Source organism: Prionailurus bengalensis, chromosome A3, assembly GCF_016509475.1.
Source record: "Prionailurus bengalensis isolate Pbe53 chromosome A3, Fcat_Pben_1.1_paternal_pri, whole genome shotgun sequence".
NCBI classification, from domain to species: Eukaryota; Metazoa; Chordata; class Mammalia; order Carnivora; family Felidae; genus Prionailurus; species Prionailurus bengalensis.
In genome coordinates this window covers 130,812,890-130,837,839 of record NC_057354.1, presented here as the reverse complement: position 1 = coordinate 130,837,839, position 24,950 = coordinate 130,812,890, and the positions used below count along the sequence as shown (strand labels likewise).

Here is a 24,950-nt window from a genome sequence, read left to right as displayed (position 1 = left end):
GAGAGATGCATATTCCACATATTAACTTTTTTTTTTTTCCCCACACTGTGACCACACTGGGACAGAAATTACTCTTTAAAATTGGATACACTTAGGTCAAAAATACCCAAGTGCGCACTTGGAGTTGGGAGTGGAATTCAGGATTAATGAAGGTCAATGATCTTTTTATATAAATATATAATATATATCTTTTTATATAAATATCTTTTTATATAAAACTGCAAGTCTTGATGCAAAGGAGAAAGAATCATAGGTAATGATTCAGGATTCTACACATGGGAGGCCCACATAGCTATTTCTTACTACATCTACACTGCTACATTCCAGAAGATACCTGCATAGTGTGTAAACCCAAACCATCCCAACGCTAATTTTAAATATGTTGGACATTTTGTTCCGGTAAGCTGAGCTGGACCAGAGAGAAGCTACAAGGGCCCATTTTGTTCCTTTGGCCAAAATCAAATTAAATTAGGTCCCTTTATCTCCTTTACCTTTCTTTTTGCCTAATAATAATCCAAGGAATATGAGTCTGAAACACCTGAGAGCTTGCTAAAATATATGCCTCGACTTTATCTGATCAGATTCTGACACGAGGCCAGGAATTCTGAATTTTAATAAGCACTTTGGGAAGCAATAATTGTTATGATACTTATAATAGCAGCTAATGTTTACTGAGCACTCACTTTATATGCATCATCTTATGTGTTAGAAGACCACTAAATAGATGTAATTATTGCAATCATCAATGCTGTTTTCCAGATGAACCAGCTAGAGGTTCCATAGCTATGGAGCCAACTTAATAAATAGTACATTCAAAAAAATTCTGAGTATTCATTGAGAAACACCATCTCAAACTTTCTCTAGCTAAAGGCATCTTCCAGAGGTAAGAGATCACCTCAAGATGGTCTTCTAGAATGAGGCAAGCCAAGTAAACAAAAATTGAAAGAGGCATATAGAAGTAAAAACAAACAAACAAACAAACAAACAAACACACACCCTGGTCTCCCCTTGTTTTTCTCATCATTTAGCTGCCTGGGATGGGTCCTCTCTTATTGGTACCTTGGGCATTGGGTTTGATGTGGTTGAGCCTCACCTGAGTGGTTCAGTGTTACCTTGTGGCAATTATACTGACATATCACTTTAAAGGAATGCCTTGCCATAGATGATCTTAGCCCAATGCCTCTTTATTCGTCAGATGGAAAAGCAGCACAAATAATGAGAGGGTGGCTTTTATTGAAATATACAATTAGCCATCACAAAACAGACAGGACCCTGGCTTCCTGTCTATACTGTGCTCCTGGTCTTTTCTCTAGTCCTTGAAGTTTGCCCATCTCTAAATCCCTGGGTCACCCTTTTAGAAGTTTTAAAAATTCTAACTCAACTTCACGTATCTACAGAAAGAACATAGCATCAGAATAGGCTTATGTTAAAAAAATAGAAAAAATAATTTAGCAAATGTAGTTTTACGTGCAAAACCCCATAATTTTCCTCAGGTTATAGAAATCATTTCAGTACTTTGATTTTGCTCTAAGAGAGAAACGACTGGCTTATAAATGCAGTGATTTGGAATATCTACATATTTTCAGTTTCCAAATAAGTTTCTCATTTTAGGCTCAGATTTTAATTATTCGAATCAATAGCACTGCTGGGATTGTAAAAGCATTTTGCTCAGATGGCTTCTGAAAATTCTTTCCCTTAATGTTCAAATTAATGAAAGTCAAAACTGTAGTAAAACAGAACATTCACAGAGGACCCCTGAAAGAGTATAATGAAAGCTGACTTCAAAGAAAATCATAGGAATTTACCTGACAGAATTCAGTTCATAATCCTACAGACAGAATTTATTCTATTTTTACTTATGATTCACCCAGGGAAAAAAAATATGTAAGAGTGATTTTCCTCAAAGGCCCTGTTTATAATGAATGTGTCAATGTAAATGAGGTTTGGCTTCCATAATTTTTCACTTTCCTGTGACGGCCCTTGTCATTTTTTCACTAGTTGGAGGAACATTTTAAGTAACGCCCCCTGGACACAAATATTAGGCAGAGATTTGGGACAATTATGAGTACTTATTTTAAGACAAAATAATCCAAGGCCATTTTTCCTTTATCTTGTCTTTATAAGATTTCTAACTGGATACAGAGAAAGACAAGGCAATTTCAAGATAGTCTCTGTCTTCCTTGTCACTGTATGCATGTGTGTGCGTGCGTGTGTGTGCGTGCGTGCGTGTGTGCGTGTGTGTGTGCGTGCGTGTGCACGTGTGTGTGTGCGCGCGTGTGTGTGTTTTCCCTCTCTCTACTACCATCCTTACCAGGTGTATAATTTACAATTAAGGAATCATATTAATCAAGAGTAATCTGGGGAAACCATTAAACTTAACACATAAATATGTACCATTTTGTGTGCACATGTGAAGACAGGGACAAAACATTTTTAGGTATTTATTGTAGGCTGTGAACTTATACGGTTATGTTTCATGTTTACTCTTTTTTTTTAATTTTTTTTAATGTTTATTTATTTTTGAGACAGAGACAGAGGCTGAGCAGGGAAGGTGCAGACACAGAACCTGAAACAGGCTCCAGGCTCTGAGCTGTCCGCACAGAGCCCAACGCGGGGCTCGAACCCACAAACTGTAAGATCATGACCTGAGCTGAAGTCAGACGCTTAACCGACTGAGCCACCCAGGTGCCCCCATGTTTACTTACTCTTAATAACAACACGGTCACATAGAATACATGCTGCAATGCCAAGAAACTGAATTTCAAATATAATAACATCCCTTCGTGTTGAGAATAGATTGTGTAGTGTATAGCATTAACAAAAGAAAGGAGAAAAATTAAAAGTTATTAGAATTGAAAAGAAGAGGTGATCTGCCATTATTCTCAGAAAATACTTTTTTCCAAACAACACCCCAAGAAATTTTCAATTATGAAATTAATGAAAGGGTTGACCGATTTTTTCCGATATATGATCTATTACTGTGAAGAAGTAAATTGCATTTCTATTTACCAGCAATAGACATAAAATGTGTTATTTAAAAAGGATGTTATTTTCAATAGCAATAAAAAATAAGATCCCCTTGAATAAAAAAAAATAAAAAAATAATGATATGCAAGGTCCTTAGAGAAAAATTTATTTTATAGCCAATAAAGGTAACCTAAATAAACAAAGAGATATATCAAAGTCATGAACAGTAGTATCCACTATCATAAAAATGGTAACCCCAACAAAAAATTATATATATTAATTACAATTCCAATAAACTCAGAACAGACTTTTTTCTTGTGAGCATAACTAGAAATTTATAAGCCACTTTTGTTCCCCTCAACAGCCAAAAGTCAATATTTACTAATACTCTAATAAAGGAAAACAACAAGGCTTCTGTACCAGATAGCGAAACTTAAAATAAAGATGTAGTAATTAAAATACGATGAGTTTGTGCAGTAAGAGACAAATGAAGACGGTAGTAAATGGCGGGCATATAAATAAATCCATGTTTGATTTTTGATACATCTTACATTAATATCAGTGGGAACAGAATGATAATCCAAAAGAGTGGAATGATTGGTCATATATATGGGAAAACTGAAATTGATCTCATTCTAGTTACAAAAGTAAACTTCAGTAATACTAAGAACTTAAATGCAAAAAACAAAATCTGGATAAAAATTAATATCAAAAAATATAGTTACGGCCTTGAATACCAAAAAATGTTAGTTAAGACTTAAAAAGAACAAATAGTAAAGGCAAGGCTTGTAAACTGATTACATGAAGATCAAGATCTCTTGTTTATCAAAAGCCACAAGAATAGTGAAAATCGCAAAGCCACAAATTAAGTGATTATATTTTTAATATGTGAATCCAACCAAATAGTCGGAATGTGTAATAAAATGTTCTAAATCAATAAAAGTGATGGGCCATCGAAGAAAGGGCAAAATGCATAAACAGGCATTTCACAGATAAGAAAACAGAAATATCCAGGAAATTAAAAAAAAAAAGTTATTCAACTTCCCAAGCGATAAGTGGAATAAAAACCAAAATGAGTCATCACTTCACCTTCAACATACTGAGTTATAAAAAAATAAATAAATAAGACTCCAACAAGTATTAGCAATACAGAGCAATGAGGATACTGATAAAATGACAGTGGTACTATGCTTGAACCAATAATTTTGAAATAATAATCTGGAATTACATGGCCACTTAATTACTTCCCACCTATGACCCTCGAAAATGTATTCTATGGTAAAAGAATTCTCGCACATGTACATCTGGAGACATGTACCAGAAGGTTCAGACTTGCGTCATTCACAACATAAACAACAACAATAACCAAAGTCAGATGATCAAAATGCAGATAAATAAATCACAGCCGAGTCAAACAACAAAAAAGTATACAGCAATGATAATTAGTATAAAATACAAAATGATATATAATTTAATCTAAAATATATTATTTCAAATTAATTATATATTCTATTTTCCGAAACTATGTTGAGAAAACAACATGGATACACAACACAAAATTCAACAATTTTTTGTATTTATAGTGATTTTATTCGTATGAAGGTCTAAAATGTAAAGTTAAAAATATTACATAGGAATGCGTATATTTATGATCATACCTTAAGGAAACCAAGGAAATACTAAGGAGTAGATTTTTTTTTTTGAGTTGGACAAGGTGTCTATAATTACTGAGAAGCTCACTGGAGTATATTCAGTTATTGGGACTTTTTCATTTTTAAAGTTGGTTGGTGTGTATATAGGTGTTCATTTTATCAGCATCAGTAGTCAAACTGTACACACGTATTTTGCATATTGTTTGTGTGCATATTATACTCCATAGTATAAAAGGGATTATAAAAAGAGACACTGGGCAAATAACCTAGAAAGGAAGCTTTTGCAGAAAAAGAATCATATGCATAAAAGGCTTATGCTAGGATACCATTTATATGTAGTGAGCAATGGGTAAAACTAAGCTGTAAAAGATCTGGAGAACTATTACTAAAATATTCAGTGTAGTGGTTTTCTTTGTGGGAGAGGGAAAATGGTGATCCAGGAATATCTTTCTTAGGCTGGTTAATAGTTTTCTGTCATCATTTTGTCTTCATTCTTTAATTCTACATGCATATTATATATACTTTATATATGCATTTCATAATATAAATTTAAAAATAAAGTAAGCGGGGGGGGGGGGTGCCTGGGTGGCTCAGTTGGCTAAGCATTGGACTTCAGGTCAGGTCATGATCTCACAGTTCATGAGTTCAAGCCCAGCGTTGGGCTTGCTGCTGTCAGTATGGAGCCTGCTTCAGATCTTCTGCCTCCCTTTCTCTCTGCTCCTCTCCTGCTCTCTCTCTCTCTCAAAAATAAACATTTACAAATAAATAAATAAATAAAAAATAAAGTAATAGGAAAGAAAAAAGGAAAATCCAAGTGTTTTTTTTTTACCCTCAAAATAGTAAAATGTCAATATAGGTGGCTCCAGATACCCACGCAATAATAATCAGTTTTCCAAAATAAATGCAGGTGTATCACCTCTGTCCTTTCACACTTCATTTCTCTATGTCACCAGTTTATATTTGAAATTTAATAACCTTGGGAAGGTTTGTGCACTTGAAATCCTGTTTGACATTATATCCAATAGTAATGCCTCCATACTGGTTGTTCCAACGCAGGTTAAGATGATAAATTGGAGGTCAATTTTTAGTATCGATAGGTTGCATACACTTTGTCCTTAAACTAAAGCTGGATCATACTGTGTGTCAGAGGAAGTTAAGTTTCTTGGATTTGTCCCAAAGATCCGGCTTGTACAACAAAATGGCTTGCTACTATAAAGAGATAGTGTTTGTAGCTCTAAACAAATCCAATAAAAAAGGTATCAAATTAACTTCTGTGTAAATAAAGCAATTTCTCCTAATTCCATGTGCTCAACTGCCTATTGGGCTTTTCCTCTCATGAATGTTCTTCACCTCCAAGTCAACTGACCCTTTCACTTCCTTCTTTACTGTTTGCTGATGACTTTAGGTCTATACTCCCCACCTCTGGCTTCCTTCCCATCCAATTCATCTAGGAATTTGCTACCACATTAACCTTCCTAGAACCTGAAATAGCAGATGGGCTACTGATCACTGTGGGATGAATGAACCAAGTAACTCAATTCTTCTTGCTGTAAATATTTACCCTTTGCTTCTGACCTCAAAAAGCAAATTATCCGCGTTTGCCTTAGGGTAATAAGAGTATTCTATCTTATACTGCACCTCTGTTTCCCATCTGAATGTCACCGAACATTTACTGGATTCTGATTTCATGTTCATCAAGTAATTTCCTGATTAAAAATATATATTCAGAGTGGGTGATCTTAACCTAGAATCCATGGTTGGACTTCAGATCACTCTTAAATGCTATGCAATTCTGTGCAAATGTTCGTTTGATTTTGGTAAAGGAAGGTCACCATGTTTTATTAAACCCCCAAAGACACTGATGACACCATAAAGGGTAAACTTCCTTGCCCTACAGAGAGAGACAGTGTCCACACAAGAATATCAACAGCAGTTACGTTCTCCTCCTTACCTTACCCCCCTAAAGCTAGATAACCTACATGTGATTTTCTTTCTTCTCTTCATCTCTTTCTTAAGTTTGGACTTCCCTTCCATTACTTTACAGTCCACACCAGAGTCTTCTTTCCCCTTGTTGCTACACCTCTGTACTGGTAGCTGCTTCAAACTCTAAAGGCTCCCACAATTTGCATTCCCCCCTTCCCTGGGGGTTATGTGCCCATATTCTCCATCTTGAAGGTCAACATGACACTCATACTTCCTTCACAAGATGGAAATGCATTATGTAAGATCAGGGCGTATGACTGAGATGTTGCCATTTCTTAACCTGTGCCAAGCCCTCCTCAGAAAACAGAACGTATGGACTTTGGACTCTGTATTTTTTAGTAAATAATTGTTGAATACCAAATCAGTATTAGGCAAATCCACATGTTGTCTCATTTCGTTCTCTCAGAAGGAGCAAGAATCACTTCTTATAAATGAAGACAGAGGTAAGTCTCATAGAAGATCCCCAGATACAGAGAAACTTGCTTGGATCTATTTCAGTTAACATTATTTTTTTTTTTATTAAAAGCAAGAGACTGCATGAGGAAACCGATAGCATTATTACATTAAGTCCTCAAAACAGCCCTTAAAACTGGGATTGTTGTTCTTATTACAAATGAGGAGCAAGATGAGCTGAGAGAGTAAAGAACTTGATTAAGCCTCAAGAGGCAATGGCGGAGTGAGAATTCAAGCCAAGCTCGTTGTGATTCTAAAACTTGTGCTCTTTTTACGAATGAAATCCTGTCTCTTGACTATTCAATTAACATTTTTTCCATTACTTACAATAGTTTGCCTCACATTTAAACATCACACTTTACACATTAAAGTTTTGCACCTTCACATACAGAAACTGAACATACAGTCTAAAAATAAAGAACTAATAGAGACAAAATAGCCTGACTTTCAATCTAATACTCTTTCCATAATATAGCCACACTTTCCACCTAATGAGCAACTATTTCGAAGTAAAATACACTTTGAAGAGTATTTTTATAATGCAGTCTGTGCAGTTTCAATGTTACTTTGGCTTTTTCTTAAGTAAAAACTATTGACATGGTCTTTTTTTTTTTTCAGAGCACCTCTCAGCAAACCGTATTCCATACTATTTCACATCCAGCTCTTCTCACAGATGTTTCTAGCAGTAAAAATAGCTGAAGAGAAAGAAGAGTAAGGATACAGCAAAACACTGAGATTGGAAATATGCTCTGTAATTTATTTTCAGTCTATGGTTTTCTATTTAACAGTAGACATGCCAGAAAGATTGTGACCAAGGATTTGGAAAGATTTTCCAAACATTCAGAGCAGTGGTTTTCTGAAATTATAATCATACACATGTAGAATCACATGAGAACATTTCAAGAACTAACAGCCATGGAATTTACAAGCTCACGGAAAGGGCGGTGACTACTTTAACCCTTCCCTCATGAAAAGTGCTGTGTTAGGTTCCTATTGATGGCGTAACAAATCACCACACGTTTGGTGGCTTAAAACAACACACATTTATTAGTTTTCAGTTCGGTAGATCAGAAGTCTGACACAGTTCCCACGGAGTGAAGGTCTTGGTGGGCTAACATTCTGGATGGAGTTCTAGGGGGAGAATATCTTTCCTTGTTTTTTTCCAGTTTCTGGAGGCCATTCACATTCCTTGGCTCCTGGCTGTATTCCTCCATTTTTAAAGCCAGCAACAGCAGATTGAATTAATCTCATGTCCTATCTCTATGTGGAAACATCTTCTGCCTCCATTTCTACTTTTAAGGAATGTGTGATCCATGCAGATAATTCAGAATAATCTCCCTTTGTGAAGCTCAGGCAATCAGCAATTTTAATTCTACCTGAATCCTTCATTCCCTCTGCCATGAAACACAATATGCTTGGCTTCCAAAGGTAAGGACATGGACCTCTTTGGGGGGCTATTAGTCTGCCCACAACATGCGCCAAGTAGTAATTTACTACTCCTATCATAGAAATGTTCCCAATTCAGTCCAGTCTACCAGAAATGCCTGCTGAGTGGCAGCTGTGAAGAATTTTACTGAGGAGAGATGGTTCAACGAAAATAAACAAAGACTCTCTCTATGTTACTTATGTTCTGCTGGGACTATAGGAGAGACAGACAAAAGTTTAATATGGAAATTAACATGGTATATTAGAAAGCAATGAATACTTACAGCAGGATTTATATTTTAAAAATAGAGTCTGTTATGGCAGATTCAGAGCTAAGTGTGAGGTGGTCTGTTGAAATTTAAACAGGTCCATGTAGCCTTTTCAAGAAGGTAATGTTTGAACAAAAATTTGGCATTAAGGAAGTTGTCTATGTAGACAGTTTGTCAGGAGAGACTTTTGTGACAAGAATACAGAGAGACATCTGAAAATGAAACCAGCCTCTGGAAATCACTTGACCAGCTTTTGGTTGGTTCCCAGTTTCCCATTCAAATCATTAGGGCATCTGTGACTGATGAAGAACCTGGGGTTTGAGAGGGGGAAAAGATCTAGGGCTCCACCGAGAGCTGAAAGGGCAAAGGGGAAAGGAGAAAGGTCTCAGGAACCAGGAGCAGACACGTGAGACCAGAGAGCGGGACCACAGGGAGCCAGAGTTAGCAAAGGGCGATCATGGAGACAGCCAACTAAGGCACCATGACTGGCCTGGTCATGTCCCAGTTATGGCCAGGCATCTGGACAGTGTGCCAGGAACACCAGGAAGAATCTAGACGTGATGAAATGCCACCTCCTCTTTTGCACTGCATTTTTAAGGAAAACCTATATCTATATCTACCACTACCCTAGAATCTCTTCAACTCTCATCCCCATCCTTTCTGATCCGCTTCAAACCTTTCCCTTCCAAACTGGATGCAGTATTTCTGAAATTTAATTGTTAACATCTCTCACCATCTTAGAAAATGCCAGGGGCCCTGAATGGCTCTCCGTACTTAATATAAACTCCTTACTATCTCATTCAGAGGCCTCCATGATCTAGCACCAATCAACAACTTCTACGTTATCTCCACTAACGTTTCTATGCACTTTACTCTCTAGTTATTTCATGCTATGGGTTTCCAAACTAAGCCACACTTTTCACCTATCTGTGGCTCTGCTCCTTTCATTTCCCCCATTTATCAAAGCACTTCTCTATTTCAAAGTCCATTTAAAATGTGATTTCTTCTGGGATATCACTTTTCATACCTCAGATAAAATTATCTCCAACCTCAGGATGTTTTTATCTCTATTATGACCGCACTTTGTCATGATAAGTACCTTCAAAGAAAGACCCATATTTTACTGATTTTTATATCTTTCTAACATCTAGCACAGATGTTAGAGAGTAAGCAATATGAGTTTTCTTTAAATAAAGGATTCAAAGGATAAATGCTGAGAAGAGGTAGAATATTTCCTTCATTGTAAATCTGGTATCAGGAGTAATTAAAAAAAATAATAATGACACAATCATTCGAATGGTTATAATGTGACAAATCACTCAGTCAAGCTTTAAACTGTGTTTAATCTAAATTAATTTACATATGTTTTCAAGAAAATTAGTAAACTGTATTAAATATGTTTACTGAACTTTACACTTTTACAAATTCTTGTTTAGATAATCTGCTTTTGTTTACACTCTATTTTATACATTTTTACTTAATTGCCAGAATTCTCTTAAGTATATTCATATCTTTCATGCCTTGAGATATTATTTCTCTTGTAAATTAAAGAATGAGTAGAAGTTAAAACAAAACCATAAATGATTTCCAAATTTCATTGCCTTTGAATATATACCCAGAAGTGGAATTGCTTGAATATGGTAGCTCTATTTTTAATTTTTTGAGGAACCTCCACACTGTTTCTCATAATGATGGCACCAATTTTGAAAAAAATATATATACAAATCAGCCTTAAAAAAAAAGGTAATTCTGCCATTTGCAACAACATGGATGAAAGTAGAGAGCATTACGCTAAGTGAAATAAGCCAGAAGGAGAAAGACCAATATTGCATGACCTCACTTCTACCTGGAAGCAGGGAGAAGAAGGGCAGTTGCCAGGGATGGGGGGGAGGGAAATGAGGAAATATTGGTCAAAGGGCATATTGTTTTGGTTATGCAAGATGAATGAGTTCTGGAGAGTCAATGTGCAGCATGGTGGTGATAGTTAACAACGTCTTCCATCCTTGAGAGTTTTCAAAGAGGATAGACCTTCAAGCCTACACACACACACACACACACACACACACACACACACACAGAAATTGTACCTGTGCAGGCGAGGATACATTTTTTAGCTTGATTGTGGTGATTTTTTCCACAATGTACACATCTATCAAAACGTCAAGCTGTGTAGCTTCAATACATACTATTTTTATGTCAGAGATATTCCCAAAAAGGTTGTTAAAAATACAATTGATAAAATAGCAGTTTTGTTTCTATATAAACCAAAGAAAGATGATGAATGATAACTACTCCATCTTTTATATTCACCATCAGCAATCCTCTAATTTCTATGCAGATTTGACATTATTAATTTATTTCAAAGACTGAGAAATCGCAGCTTAACAAATTAAAATAATGTCTAACTTCACACAGCTTCTAAGAAACAAAATAAGCTTCTAGCCAGTAGACTGATGTTTTGTTTCGCTTTGTTCTCCTCACTTCTCATCACAGAGCTTCCACGTTAGCAGGGCACACTGATGTCTAGATGTTCAGGAATTCCCTACTTCCTATCCTGATGAATTTCCCATGGTCAAGTTTGCTAACTATTTACAAGAATTTCCACGGACGGAGGGCTCATAGAAGCACATTTGAATGAATACAGTGATATAGACTAGTTACTAATTTGTGCTAGATGATCTGTGAGATTGTTTTAAATTCCAAGAATGGTTATCATTAAGTATTTATTTGCAGTGAAATCTATTGTCATACAATAGGATTCCATTAAGCATTGTTCACTTGGTAGTTTTATTTTGGATTAAAAATTTCAAAGATCTTTTGCTTATTTCATTGATAAAGTATGGATAGAAGGGAGAGGGAATAAGTACTTTAAAGATTATGTATTCAAGGTCCCTGAACGCAGATAGGGTCTCAAGGGGAGAAATGACCTGCCCAAGGTCAATGATCTTACTACTTGCCAGGCTGGGTCCAGAGCCAGTTGCCTTCTCCTCCATGATTCATGGCTCCTTTCCCCCCTGTAGCCCTGCCAGAAACCAGTGACTTATCTAAACTAGTTTAATCCCTAGCAGTGATAGTTAATTCCCTTAATCACTTAAGTAAGTGTGCTGCAAATTCATGCTGGTTTACAAATCTTCTGCGAGCAGGGATTCTCAAACAAGTTCCCTGCCTGCATCCAGTTTTAGGGATTTGTGGTTCCTGCCTCTTCCTTTAATGACAGAATAAGAAATTAGTTTGAACTTTGAGTTATTTATAGTCAGAAACTCCACTCTTCGACACATTAATTATCAAGCCTATTTTTCCCTTGGTACGTTCTTTACTATGACATATCTGCAAAATGTTTTTTTCCCTCCCCCTTTTGTTTTACTTACAAACGTTCATTAGCTATGCTTCCATGTTGTGACTTTTAAAGGTTTCTCCCTAAAAAATTGTTTATTTTGCACTGATCACTAATGTGTCATTTCACAGTTTAATTTGTTATTTAAGTATTCTTCACACGATAGAAGTGTCAAGCGTGTGGGCTCTGGGGGCAAACTCCCAGAGTTTCTTTCCGGAATTCAGAAGGTGCTAGCTAATGATGAGACCATACTGAGTGAGTTGATTACTCTGTTCCGTTTCTCTCACAGTTGGAATGAATAGAGTATCTACCTTAAAGAGTTCTATAAGGATTAATGAGAAATCCACATATGGTGCTATGTGCCATGGTTGGTATTCTGTAAGAATGTCATAATTTTATGATAATTATTATATTAAATAATTGAAATTGATGACTTAGACTTTTTCCAGAATTATCACTACCACTGCAGCTTTTAAGGAAAAATATTTAATCATGTGTGAAAGAATAATAATTGGATGGCAGTTTTAGTTACTACTGGAAGAAATTAATAAAGCGTCTTTAAATGTACAGGAAATGGGTAAATTTCAGCATGCAATCTTGACGAAGTAACTAGTATAGTATTTGTCCATCCACCATAAAAACTATAATATTGGGGGGACGCCTGGGTGGCTCATTCAGTTTAGCATCTGACTTTGGTTCAGGTCATGATCTCCTTAAAAAAAAACTATAATATACATGAGACAATGTCATTCATACCTCACAGACAGCATAGCAGTCTGATCCCCGAGAGAAGGGGAGCACACACATTGAGGCCCACCTTTGCCCAGGCTATCTGACCAGGGACACCTTACCTACTGTGACACAGGGAAGTAGAACTCAATGTTAGAATTATGGGAAGACTGGAAGTCAGTCCAATTGGAGCTGAAGAGGCTGGGATTTGCAAAGGGTATGAGAAAAAAAAAGAGACCTGCACAGGGGAACCTTGACCCAAGAAGAGTAGAGGGAAGAACAAGGCTTTTTTTTTTTTTTTTTGGTTTATTTATTTTTGAGAGAGAGACAAAAAATAAAAAAAAAATAAACAATTGTTATCCCAAGAGGAAAAGAAGGAAAGAAAAGTTCAGAAAAAATATTTGAAGAAATAATTCTAAAAGTTATTCAATATATGATAGACTATTAATTTGAATTACTTGTGGGCTGGCATTGGCAATCACAGAGGAGGGAAGTATCACTTGTAGACAAGAGCGCTGGTCTGTGGGACCTGCCAGACCAGACTCGGGAGAAATTGGAAGGCTTTGGACCAGTAGACCTCTCATGACAGACTCAGTGCATGTGAGGCGGTGACAGATCAGATCTCCTTCAGGCTTCTTTGAGCCAATAGTGTGGGGTCCTGCAGCCAGACTTTTGGGCCCTTCCCGTTTCGAAGGAAATATCTGGGTAGAGATGGGATTCAGATAAGGAGTAGTTCTCAGCAACTATAGGTTCCAGACCCTGACGTAGACATTTTAAAAAGGCAACAGAATGGTGAAAAGGTGCTTTGTAAAAAAGTGGTTGAACAGAAGGGAAATTCTTTTTTTTTAATTGCTCATGAAAACCCAGTTGTTGTTAATGAGATCAATACTGAATTACCAGGTGCAAGTCTGGTGGGTATGTGTTTGTGTCACCCAGGTGTATCAGCACAGTGGCTTACATAAAAAAAATTAAGAGCCATAGAAGATAGAACTCTTCATATTCCCCTCTTCTTAAAAAAAAAAAAAAGAAAGAAAGAAACTCCATTATTTTTATTTTTATTAAATTTTTTTTCAACGTTTTTTATTTATTTTTGGGACAGAGAGAGACAGAGCATGAATGGGGGAGGGGCAGAGAGAGAGGGAGACACAGAATCGGAAACAGGCTCCAGGCTCTGAGCCATCAGCCCAGAGCCCGACGCGGGGCTCAAACTCACAGACCGCGAGATCGTGACCTGGCTGAAGTCGGACGCTTAACCGACTGTGCCACCCAGGCACCCCAAAACTCCATTATTTTTAATGTGAGGCTCTCACCTATTCAAAGTCTACAAAAACGCAAATGGCCAACCAGTGCCTTTCTGCCCGTATGGAAGCGTTTTCTCTATTTTTTAGATTTGGCAGTAATTTATTTTTTTATGTTTATTTATCTGTTCTGAGGAAGAGAGTAAACAGGAGGTGGGGGGTGGGGGGAAGAGAGACATCCCAAGCAACTCTGTGCTGTCTGCGCAGAACCCGATGCAGGGCTCGATCCCATGAACCAGGAGATCAACAGCTGAGCCTAAATGAAAACTCCAGCACTTACCCAACTAGGCCACCCAGGTGCCCCTACCTTTGGCAGTAATTTATGACAGTAATAGTTGTGTAGCTAATGAAAATTTCCCTTTCAGTTCTTGCCACAGTCCCCAACAGAGAAAATACTATACGTTGACTAGGGTCTAGGATCTTATTACGCCATTCCCCGATGTGCCCACAAAAAAGAATGAATGCTGACAGTTAAGGTTTTGTTTTCCTAAGTTACATTGTCCCTTGATATTAACAAGGCGTGGCAGTACTCAGGTTTGGTTGATAAGCCCAAATGACTTGTTGTTACTCTCATTATGGAATGTGGCATAATAATATATGGTTATCAAGCATTATACGAATACCTAACACCTTCAATACCTGGCTGATACAAGAGCAAACATTACCGTTCTGGGCACTGCCATTCAGTCAAGATAGTTTTTGGTCCTTTAGTCCATCTTACTATTGATCTGCTCTTTCTCCAGAGTAACCATTGCTGTAAGTGTCCTTTGTACCCTCTCACCCCTGCAAACCCCACCACAGGGCGTGCCTACGTGTGTGTACCCACGGGTGGGTAAAAGCAAGGAGAAGGAATAGTAAAATGTGGTTGGTTTTTAAGCTAAGTGACGTGTGAACCCTTAAGTGTCCTAAGGATTTTTATAAACTTAAATTGTTGATATTCATTTAGCCAATATATAGAACCAAAACGCACACACATAAATCTGCCTCTTTAAGTGACTGTGAAAATGCATTAAGGATTGACAGAAGTCAAACTTTTCTTTCACTTCCCGCTTAAAACCGTTTTCCCAGAATATCACCCAGACTTTTGACTTTTAATAAACTTTCCCCGCCCCCCCTCACTCGCACTCTCTCTCAAAAATAAAACTAAAAAACCGTAAAAATAAATGTTTCCCTGCCCCTCCCCCACTCACAAAAATAAAATTTAAAAAAAACTTAAGAAATAAATAAGTTTTCCCCAAATCTTTTTTTTTAATTTCATAAATATTCTGAATATAGATTACGCTTTTCACGCAACCAAAAATCCTTACGTGTCTCCTTAGAGACAACATTTAAACTCGATCTTTGGTAAAACAAGATAATGGAGCATCCCTGTTTCAGAGAGCTGCATCTATTTTCATTTTTTTTTTTAATGTTTATTTTTGAGACAGAGAGAGACAGAGCATGAGCAGGGAAGGGGCAGAGAGAGGGAGACACAGAATGTGAAGCAGGCTCCCGGCTCTGAGCTGTCACCACAGAGCCTGACGCGGGGCTCGAACTCACAAACTGTGAGATCATGACCTGAGCCGAAGTCGGACGCTTAACCGTCGGAGCCACCCAGGCGCCCCTCTATTTTCATTTTTGTTGGTGATCAATTTTTCATGAAATGTCTCTTGTTCTACGTTTGGAATCACCTTCTCTCCCACCTTCCTTCTTTTCATCTCATCATATTCTTCTATTTAAACAGAATCCACTTACTGAGATTACTCAGGGTCACACAGAGGCACATCCTGAGCACAAAGAGTGAGGTGTCAGAGTCACATTCATCAGAGGCCTGCTTTGGGGGCTGTAGGGGGAATGTGTTATTTACGATATTCACATTGTGAACATTTCATTTTATCTAAGAACAGGCAACATAGGCTCTACCCTTAGACTTCCACTCACTGACCATATAAATTTTAACTTTTCATTTGACTTTTCTGCATCTTGGTTTCTTCTGTCAGAGAGAAGATGTCTCGGGGTGTCTGGCTGGTTCAGTCAGCAGAGCATGTGGCTCTTGACCTTGGGGTCATGAGTTCAAGCCCTAGGTTGGGGGTAGAGCTTCCATGTAAAAGTGGGGAAACAAAAAAAAGGCATGATACCCAGTTCACAGGATCTTATGATGACCATTTAGCTTGGTTAGAAAAGCTAAACAATTATTTTAAAATATTCTCATTTCATAGGTTTCAAATGTCAAATGACTGCTCTAAATCATTCATAAATTTTGAAAACATCTCACAAAGTTCAAACTTTGACACCAGGATACCATGGAACCTGAGGAATCTGATTTCAAACAGGTGAATCCATGTAATGTGCATATATTCATAAATAAATCTACATATCATAGTAATTTCTTTGATCAGGACACAGATTATGAATGCCAATTAGTAACAACTGAACCTTGTTGGGTATTATCTGTTAGGTAGCAAAAACAACAGAATTGTTCAGTTATTTAGCCTAGCCTTCACGTAGAAATACATCTCTAATATTTTTCAGCTCCTTAGACTGACACGTAGTGACTAAAGTTTTGTGTTTTGCAAAGAGTGTCTGCCTTTGTTATCACATTTGAGCTCACAAACACCTACGATTTAGTAGAAAGCATCACCAGCATTATTTAAGTCATGTGTCCAACAAACACAGCAAAAGTGTTCTCAAGGCAGAACTTGACATCAGGATCTCTGAATCTACATCCTATGTTTCTAACAACACATTGTGTTGCCTGTTTACATAAAACCAACATAAGTCCCAATAATGCCCACTAAACTAGAGACTCAGGAGAACAGTGATGCTAATCCATGATAGGGGCTTTAGCTAAGGGAAGGAAAACTTTACACGTATTGAACACATTATATATTATTATTTTGCTCACTTCTCCACCCCCCAGCAAAAAAAAAAAAAAAAAAATCAGTGGTATTATTTCCTTATTAGGGAATTGAATCTCGAAAATTTTCACATAACCTAAGATTCCAAAAGTTTCTAGAAAAGGCTCAAGCCTGGGTTTGCTCCTAGGTTTGGGTGATTACCAAACCTGTTATTTCCATTTCATACTATCTATTCTTTCAACCCAGATAGTCAAAAATAATTTTAAAAATGGACATATTAATATTTATGCATATTCTACTTAATTTACTTCCTCTCCAGAGACAGTGTTTCAATCTGAGTTCTTCCAGACTAAAATATATTCATTTTAAGACAGTTATCTTTCATAAAATAAGCTGTATGATGTCTAACAGAGCTTGTCATTCCTGTATTTATAAATCCTTATCAATATATGTAAAAGTCTAAACTGGAAGTCTGAAGAACTTAAGAATCATGTTCTTTTCTGCATTAAAGAATAACACAGGAATTTGGGCACTTAGTGAGATTCTACATATTAGAATGATTTGGGCACTTAGTGATTTCTACATATTAGAAGTCAAATTAGCTCCTAGATGAAAATGAAAACTCAAGAATGACCTCTGATCAAATGCTTGAATTTTCACTGTTGAATATGGTAATAATTTATTAAAATATGGGGGCCAAGGTCACAATAACCTCCCTTTAAGTATAACCATAATAACTTGCGTTTGGTTATAGAAGTGTAAGGTAATATTTGACCCACTCTTACTCATTTATACACGTTATGAAGTGTGAACTACTCTGACCCTCTTAAACAAATGGTCCATTACTGAGTGCAGTGTTTGGAAAACGTTTTTGAAATGCACACATCATCACAAATTTGGAAGGCCAATACTAAGAAAGAGAGAGAAGATAATAGAGTCGTAACATCTTTGAGGGTGAAGACTCCACAGAAAGGCTATACTTAGTTGGATAACTTCATTTGGCTGCAGAGATAGAAAAGAACCATGAAATGTACCATCCCAATTTCTTTTTTCTTATGGGAAAGTATTCTTTAAAGTATTATTACCACAGTGTTGACCTGTTCTCTCCTGTCTTTTTTCTTGCCTACAATGGAATCAGAGTGATTAAGGAACTGGGCATGAATGGGAATTTCTGAGTCTCATGGTTATACTGAAGGCAAACTTTACATGTGATGACCCCAAGTGAAGGAAACATCTCTGAGGTCACTGAAATAACTTTGCCCTGGTTTTTTACTCAGCTCATCACAAAAGTTTATCACTTACATGTAGTGAGTAGATCCTCTGACAATTTCAGTGCTTCTCTTTCTGCCAGATGCCTACAGGAGAAATGTGTATATTGAAGATTCAATTATTTGAACATACTTTAGACTATGTCATTTCTATGAACTTTTGGCAACAACTCTTCTTTTTTTTTAATGTCTATTTTTGAGGGGCACCCCACCTCTGCTTGTGCTCTGTCTCTCTCTGTCTTTCAAAAATGAATAAACAGAAAAAAAATTTAATGTTTATTTTTAAGAGGGGAGGCATACATGGGGAGGGGCAGAAAGAGGTGAGACACAGAATCAGAACAGGCTCCAGGCTCTGAGCTGTCAGCACAGAGTCTGATGCGGGGCTCGAACTCATGAACCACAAGATCAAGACCTGAGCTGAAGTAGGAGGCTTAACTGAGTCACCCATGCTCCCCTAAAACTTATTTTTTTTCTTGTTGAGACTTTACTTTTAAAGGAAATTTTTAGTTTCACAGCAAAATTGGGAGAAAGGAAGACATTTCCCTCATATGCCCTTCAAGATTGTGTTGGCTAGTCTTGGGCTTTTCCTCTCCATTTAAACTTACAATCAGTTTTTCAATATCCAAAAAAATATATATTGTTAGGATTTTGACTGGGATTCCATTGAATGTATAGATCAAATTGGGGGGAAAAAAACTAACATTTGACAATACTGAGTCTTTTTTTTTTTTCAAAAAAATTTTTTTTAAGTTTCTTTATTTGAGAGAGAGAGAGAGAGAAAGAGAGAGAGAGAGAGAGAGAGAGAGAGAGAGTAGAGGAGGGACAGAGAGAGCAGGAGGAAGAGGGAATCCCAAGCAGGCTCTGCACTGCCAGCACAGAGCCCAAGGCGGGGTTTGGACTCACAAACCATGAAACCATGACCTGAGCCAAAACCAAGAGTCAGATGCTCAACTGGCTGAGCCATCCAGGCGTCCCGAGTCTTTGTATCTATTGACTCGGAATACCTTTTTATTCAGTGCTTTGAGTTAATCAGAGTTTTCTAGTTTCTTCATATGAATCTTGTTAGATTTATATCTCTAGTTTCTTCATATAAATATTTGTTAGATTTATACCCTTAAGTATTTCATTGGGGGGGGGGGTGCTATTATAAACGGTATTGTACTTTTAACTTCAAATTCCAGCTGTTCATTGCTGGTATATAGGAAAGTGACTGAATTTTATATCTTAACCTTGTATCCTGAAACCTTGCTACAATTGCTTATTAGTTACAAGAGGTTTTTTTTAAATTATTTCAGCATTTCTATGTATGATTATGTCACTTATAAACAAAGCAGTCTTATTTCTCCCGTTCTGATCTATATGCCTTTTATTTTCATTTCAAACACATAAGGTCTCAGTTTTATTTTACACGTTACTTTACTAAAATAGACTTGAAAACATGATCCTATTAAGCAACATACAAATGAAAAAAAAAATAAAATAAAACCATGCACGCATGTGGAAATAAAGATTTAAAGACTTGTTACAAGATTTAAATCCACACAATTATCAAATTAAATTTAATTCAATGAGATGATCATGGTCATAAAGCAGAACGCTTACGATACACTTAGGAAGGAGTTTGCACAGTGAACAAATTGAAGATTGAAATAAGATAACTATAGCCTACTACTTTTTGAGTCTTCCAAGATGCCAAGCAGTGTCACAAGATGTTGGAAAAAAATTACAGAAAATACATGAGTTTTTTGGCATGGTACAGGAGAATAAAGTCCTCAGAGTGTGTTTGGCAGAAATAGAGAAAGTAATATTTCATAAGAGCAAGTAGGTTAAGTTGAACAGAATGGGTACATGGCCCTCTAAGATGTGAAGATTTCTGTAGATCATCCTCGATCTGTTAAATTACATCTTTCCAGCAGACAGACAAGTACAGAAGCTGCCGAGGTAATTTTATTCACACAAAAATTTGGACGCTACCCTTCCTAACAGATGAGTAAGTCAATATGTAACTGAAACGGATAGTAGCTAATAACAGAGGACTGTGTCACAGAAGCATCTGGGACAGTGCGGCCACCAAGAAATTTCTGGGAAGCAATTTAAACTAAGAAGCAAGTTCTAGCTTTTAAACTAGAACTTGGGCTATGGGCAGAATTTGTATAGTCTGTGAGGGGACCAAGGACACACCTTACTTCATGTGGAATTCAAGAAGTAAAACAAACTTGATGATTCAGCAAAATCGATAGGTAGAGAAAAGTGGCCTGAGGCAGCTTTTCTATTGTCACAATTATTCTTTTCTTTTCCTAAAAATATTCATCTCATTAGCAACGCGAGCTAATGTTAGTGTGTGAACATATCATCGATGTGTCCAAATTTCAAATTTCTTGACTTTCTTAGCATGAATCCGACCTCTTGCAATGATCTCAGGCTGATAACTATTTTTAATATTTAGAATATTATTTAATTGTTATAGAAATGGTAGGAAAAATATAAATATAACATTAACTCATGATTTTGAGAATACTTTTGGGGGGGCTTAATTAGTTCAACTGGAGAGTATTTATTTAGTACAACTTCCATTAATGCAAGATAGAGAAGGGAAGCTAACAGTAGGTAAGATCCAGTTCTGCCTAATTAGCCATGAATTGAATGCACAGTTTGGGTATTATTGAAATACCCCAGATATCATTTCCTTTATGATGGGGGGGGGGCATAAAACTTGAAACATATAATATAATCTGAGAGATTAAATCTCTAGCTTTCTAAATACAATGTATTCTAACTCGCATGCTATCTTTGATGACTAACAGCTAACTTAATAGAATGTACCATAGGAAACATACATTCTGACTAGTGTTCTAAAATGAAGTTCATTTTGACACAAGGAAACAAATAGCTCTCCCTGAAGGGAGAATTAATCCATAAACAGGATTGCACACATCCTTTTCAGAAATGAGTAAGTTTCAAACTTTATTTATTAGTAATCCCCCAGCATTTTTCATAGGTTCTATGAGGTAAAGACTGTAAATTCCATAGAAAAGTAAAAGAGGCTAGAATAACAGATGAAGATTCAGAAGCATCGTGCAATTTTTAAAGTGAGAACAAGAAATATTAATGTTTTACAAACTATAAAATAAATTCCTTTTTTTTTTTTTTTTTTTTTTTTTTGCACAGGACATCACTTGTAACTTGTCTCAAATACCTAATAAAGAACTTAAACTGTTAGCCAAATTCCTTTTCAATGAAAGTTTGCAAAGAAAATATAATATGAACATTTAAAGTGTTCATATTAGATATAATAAACACATCAATATTTGGTTCTTGTAAAGCAGTAAATGTTAAATATTCTCTATATTTTATGCTCTAGAAAGCTACAAATGTTTGGCTTATTTATTTATAAAAATGCCTTGAGGCCAACATCTCACTTTATGCAGTAACTGCTTCCCTTAAATTTTCTGAAATATAAGAATTTTCTTTTTCGCATTTCCTATTTGCTGCATCCCTGTATGATATCATCTCTCTCCAACACTCACGACACTCTGCCGTTTAATAAAACCTTTATTTTCATTCTGTTTGTGACTAATTAAAAACAAAAAAATCTTCCCTGCGGCACCTGCTGGCTAAGTTGGTTAAGCATCTGACATTGGCTTAGGTCATGATCTCATAGATCATGAGTTTGAGCCCCACATTGGGCACTGCAGTCAGCCTGAAGCCTGCTTGGGATCCTCTGTCTCTGTCTCTCTCTCTCTCTGCCCCTCCTCTGCTTGTGCTCTCTCTCTCAAAAATAAACATTAAAAAAAATCTTCCTTCCTTTACCTACTCCTCCCAAAAAGTATAGAAAATAGCTCCCAATGAACCAAAGGAAGATCAAGAAGCAGTAAGTCAACAAATAAAGCCCAACAAAAGGAGTGGGGGGTTGAATTTGTGGTCGGGTGGGGTTTTTATTAGCAAACTTCACTGATACTCTGTTCAGGCATTGGAGAAACTAAACTCTTAAAAAGAAAGAAATCATGGGGCACCTGGCTGGCTCAGTCAGTTAAGCGTCTCTTGATTTTGGCTGAGGTCATGATCTCATGCTTTGTGAGTTCGAGCCCCGTGTCGGGATTTGTGCTGACAGTGTGAAGCCCTGCTTGCGATTCTCTCTCTCCTTCTGCTGTTCCCCTAGCTCCCCCTACTCGTGCTCCCTCTCTCTCTCTCAAAATAAATAAACATTAAAAAATTAAATCAATCAATCATTAGACTACATATGGAAAGACTATAATAATTGACTCATATTATATAAAAAACAGCTTTGCAAGAAACAAAAGAAAAATGTAAGATGTGTTTTGCTTGCAGAAATATGGCACTGGTGCAATTTGTAGCCACGATTGCCCGGAGCTCAAACTAAACAAAAGGAATGTGGCCCCTAGAGACTGAACTGAATAATAATCATATAACTTGGTATTTTCGTCAATTAAGTTAATAGGATTGAATGTTGTCTGTTACAAACCCTATTTTCAGATCTCTAGGCAAGTCTACCAATGACAGACACAACCGATCCTTTATAAAGCTTTCCCATTTTGTCAAATCGGTTTCTTTTTTTTTTTTTTTTTAATGTCTATTTCTGAGACAGACCGAGTGTGAGTGGGGGAGGGGCAGAGGAGAAAGGGAGACAGAATCTCAACCTGGCTCCAGGCTCGGAGTTGTCAGCGCAGAGCCCCGTGCGGAGCTTGAACTCGGCAATGGTGAGATCATGACCTAGGCTGAAGTCAGACGCTTAACCGACTGAGCCACCCAAGTGCCCCTGTCATACCTGTTTCTTTTAATCATTGTTACACAAAGATGAATATCCATGCTTCTTAGTGAAATGAAGACAGAGTTTGAAGTTATTTCTATATTATTGGTAATGAGTTTCTTGTTACTTCAACACAGGTGTCAATTTATTCTGAAATACCTTGATCACAAAATCAAAGTCCTTTGATTCCTTAATCATGTCCTTAACCACAAAATGAGGAGTCAGATTTGTGAAAATAGCTCTGGCTTAAAAATAAAACAAAACAAAGAAAAAGGAGTAAGTTTTTATCTTTCTCGCAACACGGGAAAGATGCAAGAAATCTGGTCATAATGCAAAAAGATCAAAATTTACTTGAGCTAATGTATTTTTGATTTATAAAGCATCATCTCCCTAAGTAATGACATTTTTTTATAGTACACATAAGAGTATTAAGTCAGCCAGCCAGGGCATATGCACACATCATTCAGTTCCAGTACTGTGATATCTGCTCTGAATATTGCAAAGATTTCCTTGGAGATAAACATAGTCCCTGCGTTCAGAGTGTTTCTGGTCTGGTGCAACAGAATGAAGAGTTTCAGATGTTGTCATAGAGAAAAGTACAGAATACTGCAGGGGATCTGCTGAAGGACCTCTAAGCACATACTTACTAATCAGAGGTTTTCCTGTGACACCTTATGCCTGAGGTGGATCCTGAATAGACGTGTATTAGTTTCCTACCCCTGCCTACCAAATTACCCTCACGTTTAGCATCTGGAAACAACACACAGCTATTAGCTCACAATTACTATCTCACCAACTCATCCTGGTTTGCCCAAGACTTTGCCAGGTTTTAAAACTAGAAGGCCCACGTCCCAGGAAACCTCTCAGCCTCAGGCAAACCAGGATGAATGATTGCCCTACTCACAGGGTTTCAATTAAGACATTGATGGGGGGAGGGGGGGTGGCAAAGTCACTCTAGGCTCAACTGGGGTAAGATCTGCATCCAAACACCCTTACCCATTGTTGGCAGGACCCGGCTCCGTGGAGGCTATCAGCCTGAGGGCCTCAGTTCCCACAGGCCTTTGGCCAGAGGCTGCCCTCAGCTCTTGCTCTCATTCACCCTCTCCATCAGAGCCCTCACCTAGGAAGAGCCAGGGAGAGAATGCCTGCAAGATGAAACCATCATCCTTGGTAACCTAACCAGGAAGAGGCATTCTGTCATTGTTGCCAAATTCTATCTTCTAGAAGCAAGTCTAACTGGATCCAGTTCAACTTTAAGGCAAGGGGAATAAACAAGGGTGGGCCCACTAAGAACTGAAGATCACTGGGAACCATAAGAAAACTTCCAAATAAATAAATAAATAAATAAATAAATAAATAAAACAAAAAGGGCCAAAAGAAGCAGCCAAAAAAGAAGAAACATAATATATCTTTGATGTTGATATATTTTTTACAGAACAGGCAACATTATTCTAAACGTATCTGATTTAATCAATTGATAAATACCAAAGAAACTGTATACTCAATTTTCTTTTACATTACTTGGTTAGAAATAATAAACATATATAAGTGTGTACTTTTTGCATATGTGCTCTTGTGTTTATGTATGTCAGGGTAGAGGGCATTGCTTTGAATGGCCTCTTTTTTTTTTTTTAATCTGCTTTTTAAAGTTATTTTAAGTTACAAAATTCCAGAAAGAAACAACTGTATAATTGAAGTTCCAAAAAGGGCATCTCTAAGAATAAATACTAAATGTCCTTTTCTTTTAATATAATTTATTGTCAAATTGGTTTCCATACAACACCCAGGGCTCATCCCAACAAGTGCCCTGCTCAATGCCCATCACCCATTTTCCCCTCTCCCCCACACCCCATCAACCCTCAGTTTGTTCTCAGTATCCAAGAGCCTCTTATGGTTTGCCTCCCTCCCTCTTTGTAACTTTTTTTCCCCTTCCCCTCCCCCATGGTCTTCGGTTAAATTTCTCAAGA

General features: G+C 37.0%; 1 long non-coding RNA gene across 1 annotated transcript in view; it reads right to left on the bottom strand.

Moving 5' to 3' along the window:
• The window catches only part of LOC122467030, a 64,219-nt gene extending 40,071 nt beyond the window's left edge, over positions 1 to 24,148 (bottom strand). The window contains exons 1-2 of the long non-coding RNA XR_006292825.1: positions 23,980 to 24,148; positions 18,250 to 18,302 (exon numbers count right to left, since the gene is read on the bottom strand). This is a non-coding gene — a long non-coding RNA (uncharacterized LOC122467030). The remainder of the gene's footprint in view (positions 1 to 18,249; positions 18,303 to 23,979) is intronic.
• Between the last annotated feature and the right edge of the window lie 802 nt (positions 24,149 to 24,950).